Consider the following 18,822-nt stretch of genomic DNA (forward strand, 5'->3'; position numbering starts at 1 on the left):
ATATTTCCGAATCTATTGAGTTATGTGTACCTACGAGTATATATATATGTGTACTGCGGTAGCAGACATTTGGGAACCTAATCTGGAATGTCATTAAAAAACTAATCCACATGTTTCTAGAAATGATATGAAATCAAGAAAAGTTAATGCAGTCCAGCTACTGGAAAATGATTTCATGAAATCATTCCTATATTGATTTCAATTTTCAAGAGCCACCGGTAGACAGCTGTTTCAGTCTATTGGAAATCGTTAGTACCGGGCAAGCAGTTCTCGATTGAAGACAAATTGTGAATAAACAAAAAAAAACACTTGATGAAAATAACTGCGTTAATGCAGTGTTGGTGGTTTGACCAATCAACCGGGCAACTGCGGTAGCAGAAATGGCCTTGATGGCGAAAACAAAAAAAACTTACGGTCGCGTTTTCACGATATTCCATATAATGATATTTTTTTAAATGGAACACCCTCTCCGATTCGTAATAACATTCTCAACAATAAATATATATATATATATATATATATATATATATATATATATATATATATATATATATATATATATATATATATATATATATATATATATATATATATATATATATATATATATATGATAAAATGAATTAACAGGGTCTCTCAGTCAAAAAATTAAAAATCAAACTCTGCTTCACTTTGCCAAGCTTTCGCTTCTAATGGGAAGCTTCTTCAGGGCAGTAAAAATGAGTGAAAAACAATAAATTTAAGATATAAATTGACGTAAAAGTTAACATGTATACGATTATATACCGCACATTTGTGGTTCCAGTTAGAAGACCTAGAATTCCCAGGCTACATCTAACACGACCACGTAGGCAGCTATAGCTACCTGCGTGGTCGTGTTAGATGTAGCCTGGGAATTCTAGGTCTTCTAACTGGAACCACAAATGTGCGGTTGGCTCCTGTTGTTGACTCCGTGCGTTTGTGTTGTTTCCTGCTTTCGGCAAACAAGTGTTGCCCATCTTTACACTTGACTGCACCGCGCTGATGAGGCCAATAGCCAGAAACACGTGTCCGCGGTTTGCCCCTCTATTTGGAGTGTTGTATCCACGAATTTTTTCATTTTTGATTTATATATATATATATATATATATATATATATATATATATATATATATATATATACATCCCGATATCAATATGGCATCCATACATTGAATGCGCTGATAGGGCGTCCATCATAATTTGAAGAATTTACCGAATATATTTCATGGTAAGTACTAGAAAACTGATTTCTGTAGGCTGGCATGACATTTTTACCACCATAAAAAAATTGAGTTCACTATTGATTCGATAGTAGAGCGTCCGTCCGTCAAACATTCATAAGAACTCCTCAGTATACACCATCATCAGACATCTGATTGATAATAGGGAGTCCAATAAGTATATTTTCATACATGAAATAGATTATTGGGAATCCTTACAACGTTGCCAATATTTACCGCATTAAATGTAGGCAGCAAGTGGGTTTTAATTTCTTCACATCTGTTTTTCAACAAGCGTTGTGCCAACGACAAATTGCGTATGGATTTCAGGTAGCCGGTATGTATTTCATTTTTACATAGGTACCAAGTGATATTGACTGATCATGAAAAGTTTATTCCATAACGAAATTTTCAATATCATTCGATAATTTTTGTCTTGGTTGGCATATTTCCATTTTAACACTGTATGATATTTAAGCGAGCCGAATATAATGATAGGAGAAGTGAAACCGACACATGCATGGTGTGATTATTGAAAGTTCAACTTTAATTACAAAAAGTTCATTGTATATTTCCATTAGAAAACAGCAAGAATTCAAAGTATTCAAACTAGTTGAAGACGCCAAAATGACAGACGATAGGATAAATAATATGAATTACCAAAGAATGTAAATATTCACGGCCGTAGATGACAGTGTAAAATATGTTTTCAGCGTTTGCGTGGTTTGCAGGTTTTTATGCCTGACGTTTCGTCTACTACTGCGGTATACATTATCAGAGGCGATGTGGTAACGGTTGCAAAGCCCGAGTTCGTGGTCGAGTTGTTGTTCCCGTTAACTGAGTTATTGAGCATTGAAAAATTTGGTTGTTGAAAATTGGACGTGCCTGAGTGTTTTGTTGAGCACAGTCATATTTACTCAGTGTCATATTTATTCCATTTGGCTGATACACACTACACAGGATAGCCATCTAGAAGGCATCAAGACCTGTCAAGATTCATTTCCGTGTATGGTATACGATTTTTCGAGTCATGCATTTTTCAATATTTCTTTAAGGACTGACCTAAATATTTTTTAATTTTTTCTAGAGTTTTTCGTTTTTAATACGCTTTTATTAGGTCGACCTGTATGTATGTATGTAACTATGTAGTCAAATCTAAGAAAACTAATTTAACCATCTTTTAAAGATCGTAGCGTTATGAAAATTGGCAGTTTTATGTGATTTTGATGACAATATGGTAGGTACTCTGGAGCTGATCTGATGATGGAGCCGGAAGATAGGCACTAGGATTCCATGATGAAATATCGTATCATAGTCGTGTTTGGTCTTGTAATGAACGTGAATCTCTTTTTATCAATGTGCTCCACAAGATCACATTATAAAAGTTCAAAAACATTATATTTTGTTCATTATGATTTTTTTTAGTAACATAACATATTGTTTTAATTTTTCTATATATTTATCATTATATCCTGTTTCTGTATCAAATAAAGACATTCGGTAAGTTGAACAAACTGTTTTAGCGCAATTTGTTTATAAATTGTGTATGACCGTATGGGAATTCAAAAAATTTTTATCTTCATAATATGATATTCAGAAAAAAATACGATTTTTAATTGTTTATGAACTTTTTTTATATATCTCGAATGTTCAAATGATTATTCGGAGAATGTTTTCTATTTTGAAAATCATAATTGACATTTCTCTACAAATTGACAGAAACATTTTCCATAATTAATTTTATCATTTATTACCAAAACAATTTATTATTAACGCATTCTTAACCGTCAGAGTTAGTATCTGAGTTTGATACGTAGAATGCCTGAATCAGTTTTCGATATAATGGATGGTTAGTATTTTGTTGATCAACAATCATGCCGTACTCGAAGTTGAAATTGTCATCATCCCAACAACATCGGATGCACTCATCACTGTTTTTCTACTGCTTTAAGTTTTACTGCAGTTAGATACTTACTATGCAACTACAATGAACTAGTTTCAGTAATTCTAAACCTGCCAATGATTCTGGTGTTTTCATGGACAAAAAGAGAGTCTCAATTTTTTCTCATCCCCAATCTGTAGCTGTTGTAAGATTGTTCAGCTATGTTCGAACTTGACTAGTCTGATCAAGAAGTGCTTTTTTCTTCTTCAGCAGTCTCCGAAAATTATGGTTGAGGTGTCATTCGATTCGGAATAGCGTCTAGAAAGTTTTGGGAACGGACAACTTTCGGAAATGAAAATAGCAAAAGTTATAAACAATTTAGTGAAAAATAAAAAACGGGTTTAGTTATTTCAAAACTAATTGAGATTTTCAAATTCGAAAATAGGAAGAAATTTTCTATAATAAAGTCTTAACTCCCGGAACTGTATGACCAATATTTATAATTTTCCCGAAGCCCTGAAAATGAGATCGTAATCGGATGTTTGGCCCCCGTGAACCGTGCCTGTTTGGGCCGTTTTTACAAAAAAAAAATTTGGCATATAAAATTTATAAATCAAGGAATGAAAGAATTCAGGCAGATACTCAAATGCTAAATTAACAATAATCTGTCGGTGAAAATGTTTATTGCAATTATTCGATTTATTACGCTATTGTTAATATTTTTATTTTCACCACTAGTTGACAATTTTTTTTTAAATGTTTTTAAATGTTTTCAATTATTTGGAACACAAAAAAATTAAAATTTTTAAAATTTTTCATTGTCTTATAAATAAACAATTTGTAATAAACAAATGAATTTTTTCATTTCATTTTTGTTCTTGTTGCAATTAATGAATGAAAAACAACCCTGTATTTTTTTTTAATTTTTTTAATTTTTTATCGAATTTTATAAATTTTGGCGCTCTATAATCAATCTATTTTTTCATCATTTAAATTATTATATTCATTAAACTAATGGAGATACAATGAAAAATCGCTAGACTCATTTTTTCTCCATTAATAAAAGAATATATTCAGCTGAAGTTTGATTTTTTTTATAAAATTATTCATTCGAATTATTCTAATTTTTTACAAATTTTTTTTTTTGAAATATTGACAATTAGTGGTAAAAAAATTGTAAATTAACAAATGCGGTTTTTTGCATTGCACACAATTTTTCAAGAAACGCTATTTTTTTTTAATCATAATTTTTATTAAAGATTAGGATCCAAAATAAATTCAAATATGTTATAAACGCATTTGTTTATAACAAATTTTTAAACAATAGGTGATGAAAAAAATATTTTTATGTAGCTTCTGATTTGAAAAAAAAATATACTAATAATAATAATCAAAAAAAAATTGTTCTTCGATTATTTAATAAACTTTTTAATTCAAAAATGCAGTAAATGGTTAATAAATAACTGAAAAATAATAATTTTTCAATATTTTGGAAGTAAATCAATTCCTAACCGTTATAATCATAACTCTATGGAAGGAAAAAAATTCCACACTTTTAGTTTGAAAAATATCACACTTGCAATAATGATAATCGAGTGATAAAAAATTGTTAATTAACAATAGCATAATAAATCTAATAATTGCATTAAAAATTTTTCACCGACAGATTACTGTTAATTTATCTTTTGAGTATATGACTGAATTTTTTCATTCCTCAATTTATATATTTTATATGCTATAAATTTTTTTTTGTAAAATTAACCTAAACACGCACGGCCTACACGCGGCTAAACACCCGATTTAGAGCTCTATTTCAGAGCTCCGGGAAAATTATAAATATTGGTCCTACAGTTCCGGTAGTCAGGACTTTTCGATAGGAAATTTCTTCCTCTTTTCGAATTTTTTTTTTTCGATTTTGAAAATTCCAATTAGTTTTTGAGATATTTCCAAAAAACTGGACCCATTTTTTATTTTTCACTAAATTGTTTATAACTTTCGCAATTTTCATTTCCGAAAGTCATTCCGAAACATTGGCAAATGTTTCTCTGAAAATAGCTCAGCATTCTTGGATTATTCTTTCCTTCAGTGGCTTTATTGAATCAGATTGCGTCGTCTTTAAAACAACCTATTTTAAGTAAGTGGCCCAGAGGAAAATTCTAGAGGAGATAGGTCCAGGGATGTGAGAGGCCATTCAGTAGAATCTCTTCTTCCAATACATTGATCAGCATAATTATTATCTAACCATTGAATAACTGGAACTACAAAATAATAAGGTTCCCCATTCTGTTGAAAATGTAATACATTTTCTTTCAAAGATAAATTGCCGTGTATGTCTCTGTGATTCTCTAATTCATGAACTATCCGAGGTTCGATAGATCTTTCTAGCATGTGATCATACATTTCGCCATTTACATTTTCTTCTATATACAGTGTGTAACAACGAAAACCTAACAGAGCCGTTTTTGAATATAAAAAGTAAGATTTTCAAAAAAGCTCGGACACGTCGATTTCTAATTGAAGGGGGACACCTTTCAGACTAATCAGATTTTTTGTAGTACGCACCCCCTCAGAGAGGTGCGTCCGACGACCTTTATTTAGATGGGGAAAGTAGGTCGAGTGGCACCTTGTTTTAAAGGTCTTTCGAATACCTTCACAACTCTGTTAAAAGAAAATTTTTGTAACGATTAGTTTTCGAGATAATTTGAAGTTAAAATTGCCATGTTGATAATACATTAGACAGACCACTCGGTAACTTGTATGCCTAAATAAAAAAAAATTTAAGCAGTTCTTCTTATCAATTTTTTGTTAAATAACAACGTTCGATTGTTTTGTTGAAACGGGTCGTGTATTGTTATTTGTTTAAACATTTCTTTCACTACTGCCGAAAGGGTTTCAGTTATTGCTTCATTTTTTGGCAACGACCAAAATGCTAATAAAACATCAATTTTATTTAACGAGCAAAAACCTGGTAAACACCTAAGCAGAAATCACGTTCTGGATTTGGTCACAAAATTCAGGGAGACAGGTTCGGTTTTAAATGAAAAAAGTGATGTTCAGAGAAGGGTAGTGAATGACGATAATGCGATTGTAGTGTTTGGTCAAGTCATCGCCAATCCCAGGTTAAGTACCAGAGGTTTATCCGCAATGGCAGGAATAAGCCATATGATCGCATGGAGAATCCTTAAAAACCACAAATACCATCCTTACAAAATTAAACTTGTTCGTGAACTCAATGAGGATGATTTTGACCGAAGACAGGAGTTTTGTGAGGGCATGAGTGAAATATTAATGCAAAATCCCGAACTGCTTTATAACATCTGTTATTCGGACGAAAGCTCATTTTATTCAAATGGTTGCGTGAACCGTTACAATTGCCGTTATTGGTCGGATGAAAACCCAAGACAATACGCAGAAATACATACCCAACATCCCCAAAAGTTGAATATCTGGGCCGGAATATTAGGCAATCATATTATAGGTTCATTTTTCATTGATGGAAATTCAGCCGGTGATTCTTATTAACAACTTCTTGAAGAGGCAATTCAACCTTCATAAGTAGGTGCCACTCAATTTACCTAAAATGTAATGGTGGTAACCAACCCCATCCCCCGGAGAAATCTCCTCGTAATAAACAAATAATTCGACATCAAATGGACACGTATTAGCAGGTTGTCATAAAAAGCAAAAATTTATTTTTTTTATGAGAGTTCTGAACGTAACTTGCACCTTAAAAACAATTTGATTTATTTTAAAAAGAGTTAAACTCAATGCAAATACCTTCAAAACTTCAAATTATCTCGAAAACTAATCGTCACAAAAATTTTCTGTTGACAGAGTAGTAAAGGTATTCGAAAGACCTCTAAAACAAGGTGCCACTCTCCTTCCCTATCTATCCCTATCTATTATCGAGACGAATAAAAAAAAAGAAGAGGCGTAAAATATTCAAGTCTTAATATTAATGCTACGATGGTAAAAATCATGTTTTTGAAAATTTACTAAATTAATAATAGAAAATAAAATTTATTCTGAATGAATTCTTTTATTTGATGAACCAAAACTTACTGCATCGAATGTAGCTTTGAAGAGTACCATTGAAGAGCATATCTTAAGAGCTTTCAGATAATGTATCACAAGTAGGTGGTTGCCTTTCAAAAATATGAAGTTGTGGTGGCTGGGGGCAAGGGTGTGAGAGAAAAAACAAGTTAGTCATCACATCATTTGTTTCTCCCTTTGTATTATGAAAGTTGTTTTCAGCGATTTCTTATATTTTATTTGGTTGCTCAGAGATAGACCTTGTAAGTTTTCAAATTGTCACCCTGTGTATGAAACCGGCGCCGACCTACAAACATACCAAATCAACGATATTTCTAACAAATCATTGAGACTTCCCTCTCGCAAAAACTATTGCATTGTTGTCAGTTATATGGACGCCTCATAATCGCTCACATGTATGAAAAATATACGGCACAAGTATACGCGTACCTCCCGAGCGCCACCAAAATAAAAAAGACTCAACTAGAATATACGCCAATACATATAATTTTGACAATGAAATTGATAAATAGGCGCCCATCTGAAATTTTGTCAGATGGAAGATAGGGAACCTCTGAACTGCCTGGCATGGTGAAACAATTCGGCGTCCATATATGGACGCCTCATTGAAACCGGACGCCCGATTGATAGAAAATTGTAAATGTACGGAAGCTCTATTGATAGTTGGATATATATATATATATATATATATATATATATATATATATATATATATATATATATATATTAGGGTGTCCCATATAAACTCATCGAACGAATATCTGAAAAATGAGATAGAATATCCATATTTCGTGAAGGCAGATGACTTTGATGTCAAAGGGTCCTCTTACTTGCGAAGATATCCAGCAATAGCCTTCAACCATTAGGGCGTCGCGACACTGACGCCAATTTTTTTGAATAGTAACCTAGATTTTCTGATTCGTTTTTGGATTCTGCATTAAATTCTGAATTCAGCCATATAGCACTCTTGTAGTTTTCCTTGAATACTTGAATAATGACGAAAAAAGGCAATTTTTTTGTATATTATAAAGGCGGCCATGAATAAGTCAAAATGAATGCAATAATATGAGTTTAATAAAATGAATCCATCAGTTATGATTCCATTGTCTGTTCAATTTTATCTAGTTGGGTATTTCTGTACAAATTGAAATAAATGTTTCAAATTACCAAAAAATATGTTACTTTGACCATAACACGACCAACATGATGGTAAGGAAATCAAGTAGTGGTAACAAGAATCATTTTAGTAAGTGTTCGAACTAGAATACACAATTTGCATCTTTATAGTAATTCCCGATTCGTGACAGCTAAAAGCGTCTCTCGCGTTATGTAAGCACAAACATTTGTGATACTATTTTTTCCATTCTGTACATTTTGTGGACATCGCATATAAACTAAGTCTTTGATATATCCCACAAGAAGAAATCTAGTGGAGTAATATCTGGACTTCGAGCTGGCCAATCAATTTCTCATTAAAAGTATCATCCAAATATTGGGTAACTATTCTATCATTATGTGGAGATGCCCCATCTTGTTGAAACCACATATTCAGTCTAGTTTGTATTGGTACATTCTCCAAGAGATTCGGCAACACATGTTGTAGAAAAACCAAGTACCTCTCCCCATTGAGAATTCCTTCGAAAAAATGAGGTCCTATCAAATAACCGTCAATGATTCCGCACAAGGCGTTTGGAAATATTTTTTTCTGTATATAAAATTTTGATATTGGAGTAATTTGGTTTATGTCCTATTTCTATAGGGAGTTGTGCTAATGCACATGATTTCTTATTAAGCTTTATATCAACTTTATGTGAAGTTACTCTATCATTAAGAATTCTAGATGTTATTCCAATACAATTCGAGTTACAATTGTTACAAGGAATGTTATAAATCACATTTGACTTTTTTGTAGTATCCGTTTTATCTTTCAATTTAGTATTAAAATTCTTTATAGTTTCAATATTTTTTTGGCATATTTTGATATTTTGTTCATTATGAAAAAGTTTTATGATATTTGAAGATAAATTTCCAAGGTTAGGTATAGATTTATAAGAAATATTGATAGGTGAACTATCATTACATACATTTCTGTTAATTACATCGGAATTTGTGTTACTGCCAGTATTGAAAATTATTTTATCAAGAAGTTTTCTGGGATAAGAATTTTCGATTAATATGTCTCTAAGAAGTCTGAGATTTTTTGCTTGAGGGAAGGGTGTACTAATTTTTCTATTATTTTTTTCAAACAGAGTATTAAATTAATTTTAGCAGATTTTTTATGAAAGGAATAGTAATTGATATATCTTCTTCAATTAATAGGTTTGACATATATATATATATATATATATATATATATATATATATATATATATATATATATATATATATATATATATATATATATATGATATAATAGATATAATAGACGGTTTAAAAACAAGCATCGCCAATACGAACGAAAGACAAAAGTATATATCTTACTATCGATTTTTTGCAGAATTGTTTGTAGCTGAAACAGCATCAAAAACATCTGGGAATTATATTCCGTTGTTCATGAAAATGTATCAGAAGTAAAAATTTTGTTTAAAAGCTCAAGTATAAAATAAGTATAACGAAACACTACTCTTAAAAGATTTTCATGAAGAACGGAATATATAATTTCCAGATGTCTTCGATGCCCTTTTTGAAATTATATTAGATACTTAGTCTTCCTGTCAACTACAAGCAATTTTTCAAAAAGTCGATAGTGGGATACATAATTCCGTCTTTCGTTCGTATTGGCGATTCTCGTTTTCCAACAGTCATATAATATCATCCTTCGTTGAATTTCCATGAAACTATTGTCAAACTGAGTACAAAAAAATGATTCGGAACATTTTCCATTGTCCCATTTTGCGATAATGTAGTACGACATTGAAAAATGTGTCATTTCAATAAAGCAAACAGAACATCAGATGAAATAATCAGTTGTTGATGTCGTTAATGATCTAAGTATTTGTCGATGAGATAATATAGAATGTTCGAAAGTCAATTAACAGATAAGAGAGGTATTTCACACAAGGGCCTTCACTTTCCACCAAGAACGCAAGTAGCCATTTGTGCCCGGAAAGTCTGTTCAAAAACATCCAGTTAGCCATAGACAAAGGCCCAAAGGCATTTCTGAGTTAACCTTGGATTGATCATTTGTTCCTATCACGACGCATGACTTTGGGAAATTTTCGGGAGCTCTTTGCAAAGATTTAGGTAGGTACTTACCACCTAAACGCGCGTGTGAAATCATCCGAGGCCACTATTTATTACACCATACACCGTGAAAGTGGTATTGCACCACCAGAATTGTTAATGACCGAATCTAAGAGGGAAAATAGCGGAATCTCGTTTCCCGCATGCAGAGCGTATGCGGTCTGTCAGAACGCGAGACGACTTTTCACTTCGATTTCTGGTCTGTTAATGGCGGTCGAACTGAGGACTATGCTGCGCACGCAACAATTTCCCAGGACTACGTGAAATTATTGATCCTGAAATGGCAATCTGAAACACACGTATTGTAATGAAAATTGCAGTGGAAATGTCTCAGGGAACACGTGGAATTCAATAGGAAAGATCGATTTCAGAAACTATTATCCAACACAAAGACAGCAAATTATTCATTGACTCGGTTTAGCTGAACCCTACAGCCACGAAAGCTAATACTCTCGAAATCACTGATTTTTTTATTTCACATCAATGACCTTCCTATACACGTTAGATGTCACATCAATAGCTGAAGGAGTTTGAACACCAGAGGAACCTCAAATGGAACTGAATAGTTTGAAGGTAGTTGACAATGTTTCGTGGTGTATTTCATCAGTTCGGACTTCCATTTTCTAATATAATATAAATTGATTTGAAATCCCTGACAAAAAAAAAATTAAAAAGATTCACTGAAAATAACAATTTTATTAAACAGAAAACTGAAATTACAAAAAAATAACATACAAGCAACAACCAAAAAAAAAATTAAAATATTAATAAAAGCTGAAAATTATAAAATTGAAAAATATTATCAACAAAAAACAACAATCGTCTTCGAGTTATAACTAGACTCATTCCTCCGAGATCTGACTATTTATAGGTATTCGTCATTCTTCCCTCTCACCACTTCGTTGGTTTTAGCGGGAGATGACCGTTTGGCGAGAGTTGGTAGTTTTCCCTTGATTAGAGGTTTCCATATGTTACGTATCTCTACGCTAGCTCGACTAAATGCGTTGTTGGACAACATATACGCGGCTTCTTCGAATTTTCACCTAAACCACTGTTCCTCTTTGTGGATGATTTCAGCTTGATCCCACTTGATGTTATGTTGATGAGTCGAAATATGCTCTGCTATTCCGGATTAGCTGGTTTCTCCTCGCTGTGTGTGTTTCTTGTACTCAGCAATGCAAACTTTCAATGGCCTCTTAGTTTCACCGATGTATGATTCTCCGCACTCGCAAGGTATCCGGTAAATGCAATTCTTGAAATCGCAGTCCGCGTTTGGTAGCCTGGTTTTCGTCAGGCTGCTACGGATAGTGTTCCCAGATCTGCAACAGGTCCTGACTTTGTAACTTGGACCCAATCCTGCTTATCCTTTCCGATAATCCTCTGATGTAGGGAAATACAAGTATTAGTTGTGGCGGCTTCTCTTCCTTGTGGAGCTCTTGCTGTCTTCTAGCTAAAACCTGTTCTACCATCACTCTGGAGTAACCATTCCATTGAAGGACATTTTCGATGATGCCTAGTTTCTTTTCGAGACCTTCCTTTGTATCACAGAGCCCGAAAGCATGGTCTAGTAGAGTCTTGATGATTCCTCTCTCAGTCGATTGATGGTGGTTGGATTTCTGGTTCAGATACTGTCCTGTGTGAGTGGGTTTTCGATATACAGATGTTTCTCATTTAGTTTCGATCCTCTTCACCAATACGACTAAGAAAGGCCATTCGTTGTGGACTTCCTTCTCCATTGTGAAAGTGATGGAAGGACTTACGTTGTTGAAGTGCTTCAGGAAAGTGTCTAGTTCTGCATTACCATGATTCCATATCATGAAGGTGTCATCTACGTATCTCAACCAGACTGGGGACTTCTTGTGGGCTTCTTCAATGGCCAGAGTTTATATTATATTAGACAATGGAAGTCCGAACTGATGAAATGGAACTGAATAGTGTTGCAGACTTTTTCATGGCTTGGGGTAGTTCCAACAGAATTATTGTAGTAAAAATTAGCATAATTGTAATACGATGAATATAACCAGGTTATAAAATTTTAGATCTGTTCTTGGCCATAGGTTTTGCCTTAGATATGTGCGACTTAACATCGCTTGAAATTGTGAAAATTGGAGCGTAAGCCTAATACACTGTTTTAAGTGATAGAGTGAAGCCTACAGAATGAAGGTACTCTAGTTAAATGATCAGTGGGGTCCAATTACTAATGGTAAAATAGCCAAGTCGCAAAAATGACCAACTGTACTGGAACACAAACAAAAAACAATGTGGAACAAATAACCCAGTCAACATCCACTGATTTCCTGCTTTCGAATGAAATAGTCCAGATAAGGAATCAATCTATAACAAACATACAGTCAAATTTATTATGTGAACATATTTCCACCAGCTGCTACGACCAAGAACCTGAGGAATATGAAATTACTGATAATGAAAATCAGATGGAATAATCACTACTAGGCGGAAACATCAGCAATGAGGAAGAAGACTCCACCGATCAGAATCATGTCAATCCCCCCAAAAAAATGTACATTTGTGTAGACCAGTACGCGACAGGGTTTCCCAAGGTTATTACCAAGATATTGGATAAATCCACGTATGCTATAAATGTGAAAATAAAAAATAATATTGAACTATGTACGTTGACAGAAAATTTATTCTATGACACGGTCAGTTATGGTCAGGAAGATATAATCATCTTTATGTTCAATACAAAAAACGTAAGCAATAGTAAAACTTTACACTTGTTTCTGAAGAATATTTCAAGTCTTGGAAGGTCTTCAAATCTGATTATTGTCTCAAAATGCAACAGTTTCCACGACAAAAATATCAATAGACTAATTTTCAATCGAATAAAGGCATTCACGCGCGCTAATAGAAATTGCTCCATACAATTTTATACCGACAAAAAACAAAAAACAGTAAATTTGAACTATTGGAGAAAATGAAGAGAGTTCTTGAATGCATATCTCGTAATCAGCAAAATATTGTCTTGAAAACTGTAGTATCAACTGAATTAACCAACACTGAAACGGTATATTCTTCTGCTACTGAGTCATCAAATTATTTTTTAGACGAAGTTCTGATTCCCAGAACAGAGTATTGAATATTTACCAAACATCACGTGATACAGAGCATGATAATGATTACAATGTAAATAATTACGTAACATTTGTCCCTAGCTCTAACACAGGGAGCTGTGGGCGTAAAACTAATTCCAAAAATAAGTTTATTTGTTTCACTCATCAATACAATCAATGTATCAACAACAAAATTGTACTTATAGATGGGATATTTAATGGAGATAAAGTTTGTGATTTTCTGCTCATTACGGAACATTGGCTAAACAATTGGAAATTTTCAAATTGAAAAACTTTGATCTGTGTTTCTCCTACTCTAGGAGCACTAGGATACGCGGGGGGGTTGCTATATACAGGCTGATTCACGGTGGATGGCACATTAGACGTTTCTGGTGAACCAGACAACGGATCACTTTGAAAATTTAATGGAGGGCATATTCGGACATTCTCTAGCCAACTAAAATATTTTCGACAATGCGGTGTTGCCGCTTCTATTAGAAAGCAGTAGCAACTTTGATTTTTCAAATGGAACACTCTGTATATAATATTATTTTTGGAATCTCCAACAATTGCCCGACAACTTTTCTTGATATTACTCTATACCTATCTGTTACCGTTTTCGAAATAAAAATTAATTTCAATTTTTTTCTTCGAAAATCATGACTTCTAAAAATGCCGATATCTTTTAGTTAAGAAGTACTATGATATCGAAATTTGGTTTGGAGTTAGGTGATACTTGGACACTTCCCACACGTCAGCCTAATCTCCGTTACTTCAATACAGGGTGGTAAAAAAATACAGTTTTTTCGTTTGCTTGAAAAAGTTGCTGAAATTTGATTATTTTAAATGGAACACCCTGTATATTATTGAAAATTCGGAAAGCTGCTGAAATTTGCTTTCTTTCTATGTATATCATATCTATACCTAACTAGTCAAGTTTCGGACTTATGAACATTTATTTGTGAAAATGTCCCTTCAGAATGGTATTTCCATTCGGTATTTGGTAAGCAGGCCATGATTACTATTTGACAGTAGCGTTGTGACATTCTCCTAATAATATCGACATTTTCGTCACTTCAGAAGTTGCAAATACCTTCAAAACGATGGAACAAAACTATTCAAACGAAGTTCTTATGAATTTGTTTATTATTTTTGGACAGTGTGACAAAATTATCAGCAGAACATGTAGAAAGTGCAATGAAATGTATCCGAATCTACCGCCAATGAACCTCAAGAAATTTATACGAATTCAGAACACTTTCAATGCATTTGGATCAACTTTAAAAGCACCAAGAAACTTGCCTCGACCCGTAACTTTCGAAGACAACCAGATTAATGTCTTAGCATATTTTCACGCATTTCCCGAGTCATCGATAAGAAGTGCTGAAGAAGAAGTGCGAAGACATAAAATGCATGATTATAAATTCACCAAAATTCAAGCAATGAAGCCTCAAGATCCTCAACAGAGAGTAGAATTTTGTGAAATATTGTTGACACGCATTCAAGAAGATCCACTTTTTTTAAATAAAATTATTTGGACTGATGAATCGAAATTTTCGAGAGAAGGGATTTTCAATAGAATAAATCGTCATTATTGGTCCAGTGAAAATCCTCACGTCACAAAAGAAGCCGGATTTCAAGAAAAATTCAGTTTTAATGTCTTCTGCATGTTGATGGACAACAAATTGAGGTACGTGATATACGAGGAGTCATTAACATCCAGAAGCTACCTGAATATTTTGGAGAATACTGTAGACAGTTTCGTGGATAATCTGCCATTCGAAGATTATCGAAACTGTTGGTACCAACTAGATGGAGCTCCTGCACATTGCACAAGAGAAGTGAGCGCAGAACTGGATAGACTATTTGACGATCGGTGGATGAGGCGCTTGGGACCATGGAATTGGCCAGCGAGATCACCCGATCTGAATCCATTAGATTTTTATTTGTGGGGAATGTTTAAAGAAAAAGTTTACAAAATACCCGTGCGTTCGAGAGATGAATTGTTAGAAAGGATTGCCCAAACATTTGAAGATTTGGATCCCAATGAAATCAGATCTGCCACCACGAAAGCAGTCAACACCCGCATTTTAAAATGCTTGGAAGTGAACGGCCAGCGATTCGAACATATTTTGAAATATTCCACATGATTGTTTTACTTTTTTATAATTATTCATATCAATATTTCCAATTTCAAGTTTCTTGGTGCTTTTTTAAAGTTTATCCAAACATATTGAAATTGTTCTGAATTCGTATAAATTTCTTGAGGTTCATTGGCGGTAGATTCGGATACATTTCATTGAACTTTCTACATGTTCTGCTGATAATTTTGTCACACTGTCCAAAAATAATAAACAAATTCATAAGAACTTCGTTTGAATAGTTTTGTTCCATCGTTTTGAAGGTATTTGCAACTTCTGAAGTGACGAAAATGTCGATATTATTAGGAGAATGTCACAACGCTACTGTCAAATAGTAATCATGGCCTGCTTACCAAACACCGAATGGAAATACCATTCTGAAGGGACATTTTCACAAATAAATGTTCATAAGTCCGAAACTTGACTAGTTAGGTATAGTATGATATACATAGAAAGAAAGCAAATTTCAGCAGCTTTCCGAATTTTCAATAATATACAGGGTGTTCCATTCAAAATAATCAAATTTCAGCAACTTTTTCAAGCAAACGAAAAAACTGTATTTTTTTACCACCCTGTATTGAAATAACGGAGATTAGGCTGACGTGTGGGAAGTGTCCAAGTATCACCTAACTCCAAACCAAATTTCGATATCATATTACTTCTTAACTAAAAGATATCGGCATTTTTAGAAGTCATGATTTTCGAAGAAAAAAATTGAAATTAATTTTTATTTCGAAAACGGTAACAGATAGGTATAGAGAAATATCAAGTAAAGTTGTCGGGCAATTGTTGGAGATTCCAAAAATAATATTATATACAGAGTGTTCCATTTGAAAAATCAAAGTTGCTACTGCTTTCTAATAGAAGCGGCAACACCGCATTGTCGAAAATATTTTAGTTGGCTAGAGAATGTCCGAATATGCCCTCCATTAAATTTTCAAAGTGATCCGTTGTCTGGTTCACCAAAAACGTCTAATGTGCCATCCACCGTGAATCAGCCTGTATAAAAGGAACACTCTTGTCGAAAACATTTGTGAGTTGAACCTGCCCAACTTTTGTGGAGAGGGTACTTTAGAAGTTTGTGGAATGAAGTTAATCACTCGAAGCATAATTTATATTGTTTTATAAAGACCACTTGACGGCGACTTTAAAGATTTTTTTTTATTATTTAATGGACTTCTGTCTATCATAAATAATGAAACAACAACGCTAGTTATTGGTGGAGATTTTAATATCAATTTCATGGTTGATAGTACCCATTTAACACTATTGGAATAGTTGCTTTCCTCTTATAAAATCGATATTAGTTTAAGAATTCCAACAAGAGTAAACGCAAAATCTTCGACATGTATCGATAATTTCCTAACTAAGACAAATTACCTCTACGATGTAGCAGTAGTAGACCTAAATTTGTCTGACCATCACTCACAGTTCTTGAAAATTGCTTCCAACTTACAAAATAAAGCCAGCAATGAAACAGACAAAACATATTTTTATCGTTGGGTTTTCTGTGATGATGATATAATGAGATTTCGAAATTACTTACAGTGTGAAGACTGGAGCTAAGTATTTGTGCAGCAGTGTCCTAACTTGGCATATGATTTCTTTGCACAACTTCTAACTTATTATTTTGAAATATCTTTCCCATCAAGAAAGGTACCGACTGGACCATTGAGGAATGAATCTAATTCAAAAATAGCGGTGTCTCCCGAGCTAGAACACCTAAAGAATAGAGTGTCACTGTTCAATAGGCTAGCAAAGCATGATGACAATTATAATGAAATTTGTAGGAAAGTTAACAAGGAATATAGAGAAGAACTACAATCTATGAATAGGAAATATAATGATGAATTGGTTAACAATGCACACAACAAGTCTACAGCAACCTGGAGAATTATTAATGACCTACAAAAAAAAACAATTCAATAAACATGAACTGATTTTAGTTGAAAACAGTATACAATATACGGGTAAAATATTAGCGGAAAAATTCAATGCTCACTTTACAAAGCCGCTATCGGAAAATTTCTCAATAGACACCGGATTTCTTGAGAATAACATCCCACTCAATTCCCACATTTTTTTTATGTCTCCCATCACTGAGAGGGAATTGATACAGTTCATGAATAGACTGAAAAACACAAATGCATGCGGAATAGACCAATTATCAGGTTAATTAAATGTTGCTCATCTGAACTGTGATGTACTGTACTCACCTTTCTAATAAATCTATCAACAGAAAAAGGCATTTTTCCAAATAATCTGAAATTAGCCAGGTGTCCCATATTTTATGTGACAGGCAATATCTGGTTTGTTGAAGGAGATACACAAAAATGTTTCATACAAAAGTTTTAGGAGTTCATGAGAGCTATATTTTTAAATATACAGGGTGTTTGGTGTAGGTGCTACAGACCAAAATTCCATTTTTTGAAATAGAACGCCCTGTACATCATTACATATTCAGATGCTACGTTAAATTCTGATATCATTTCATGTTTGGTTTTTGAAATTCGGTTACGGCGTTGTTGAGTTATTGCTTAAAATGTAAAGTCTTGAGAACGACTATTATTTTTAAAAATATCTCATACAATTATTCTCTCTGCATCAGATCACATGAAAATTAGTCAAAATTTTGGGTGTTCCAAGTAATGGTTTCAATTTTGAGTTGTGGAATTCAGTCAGGAATCATTTTGAATATGAAACAATTGCGAAATTGAAAGAGGTGTATTCGAAAACAAATCTTTAATTAATAACAATGTAAATAATATAACTTGATAAATCATTTCATAAGAATGGTAGGTACCTAGAAATAAGTCATAAAAATTGTTCAAAGTGATGCCCATTAGATATTATACAGGCTTCGAAACGTCGAATCACTTCTCTCGTACAAGTCGCTCTTATAATATCAGGCGTAATATCACTGCACGCTAGTCGAATTTTCATTTTCAGATCATCCACATTCAAAGGGGGAGTAGTGAAAACAATATCTTTTAAATAACCCCATAGGAAAAAATAAAGCGGTGATAAATCTGGGGAACGAGCCGGCCACTGAATTGTACCCTTATTACCATATATATATTTGGGTACGTTCTATCCAGATATTCAGTAACAACCTGTGAATTGTGAGGAGGTGCAATATCTTGTTGCCACCAAATTCCTTGTCGTTCCGCTATGGGAATATCTTCCAT

General features: G+C 33.4%; 1 protein-coding gene across 2 annotated transcripts in view; it reads right to left on the bottom strand.

Moving 5' to 3' along the window:
- Positions 1 to 10,615, bottom strand: part of LOC111513515 (regulator of G-protein signaling 7) — a 162,339-nt gene extending 151,724 nt beyond the window's left edge. For both annotated transcript variants that reach the window (XR_012464235.1, XM_074170165.1), the window contains exon 1: positions 10,432 to 10,615. The gene's annotated coding sequence lies outside the window, so the exon portion shown is untranslated. The remainder of the gene's footprint in view (positions 1 to 10,431) is intronic.
- Positions 10,616 to 18,822: the final 8,207 nt, after the last annotated feature.

Source organism: Leptinotarsa decemlineata, unplaced genomic scaffold (assembly GCF_025532065.1).
Source record: "Leptinotarsa decemlineata unplaced genomic scaffold, Ldec_3_MD MMD2_P_RNA_scaffold_7, whole genome shotgun sequence".
Classification (NCBI taxonomy): Eukaryota; Metazoa; Arthropoda; class Insecta; order Coleoptera; family Chrysomelidae; genus Leptinotarsa; species Leptinotarsa decemlineata.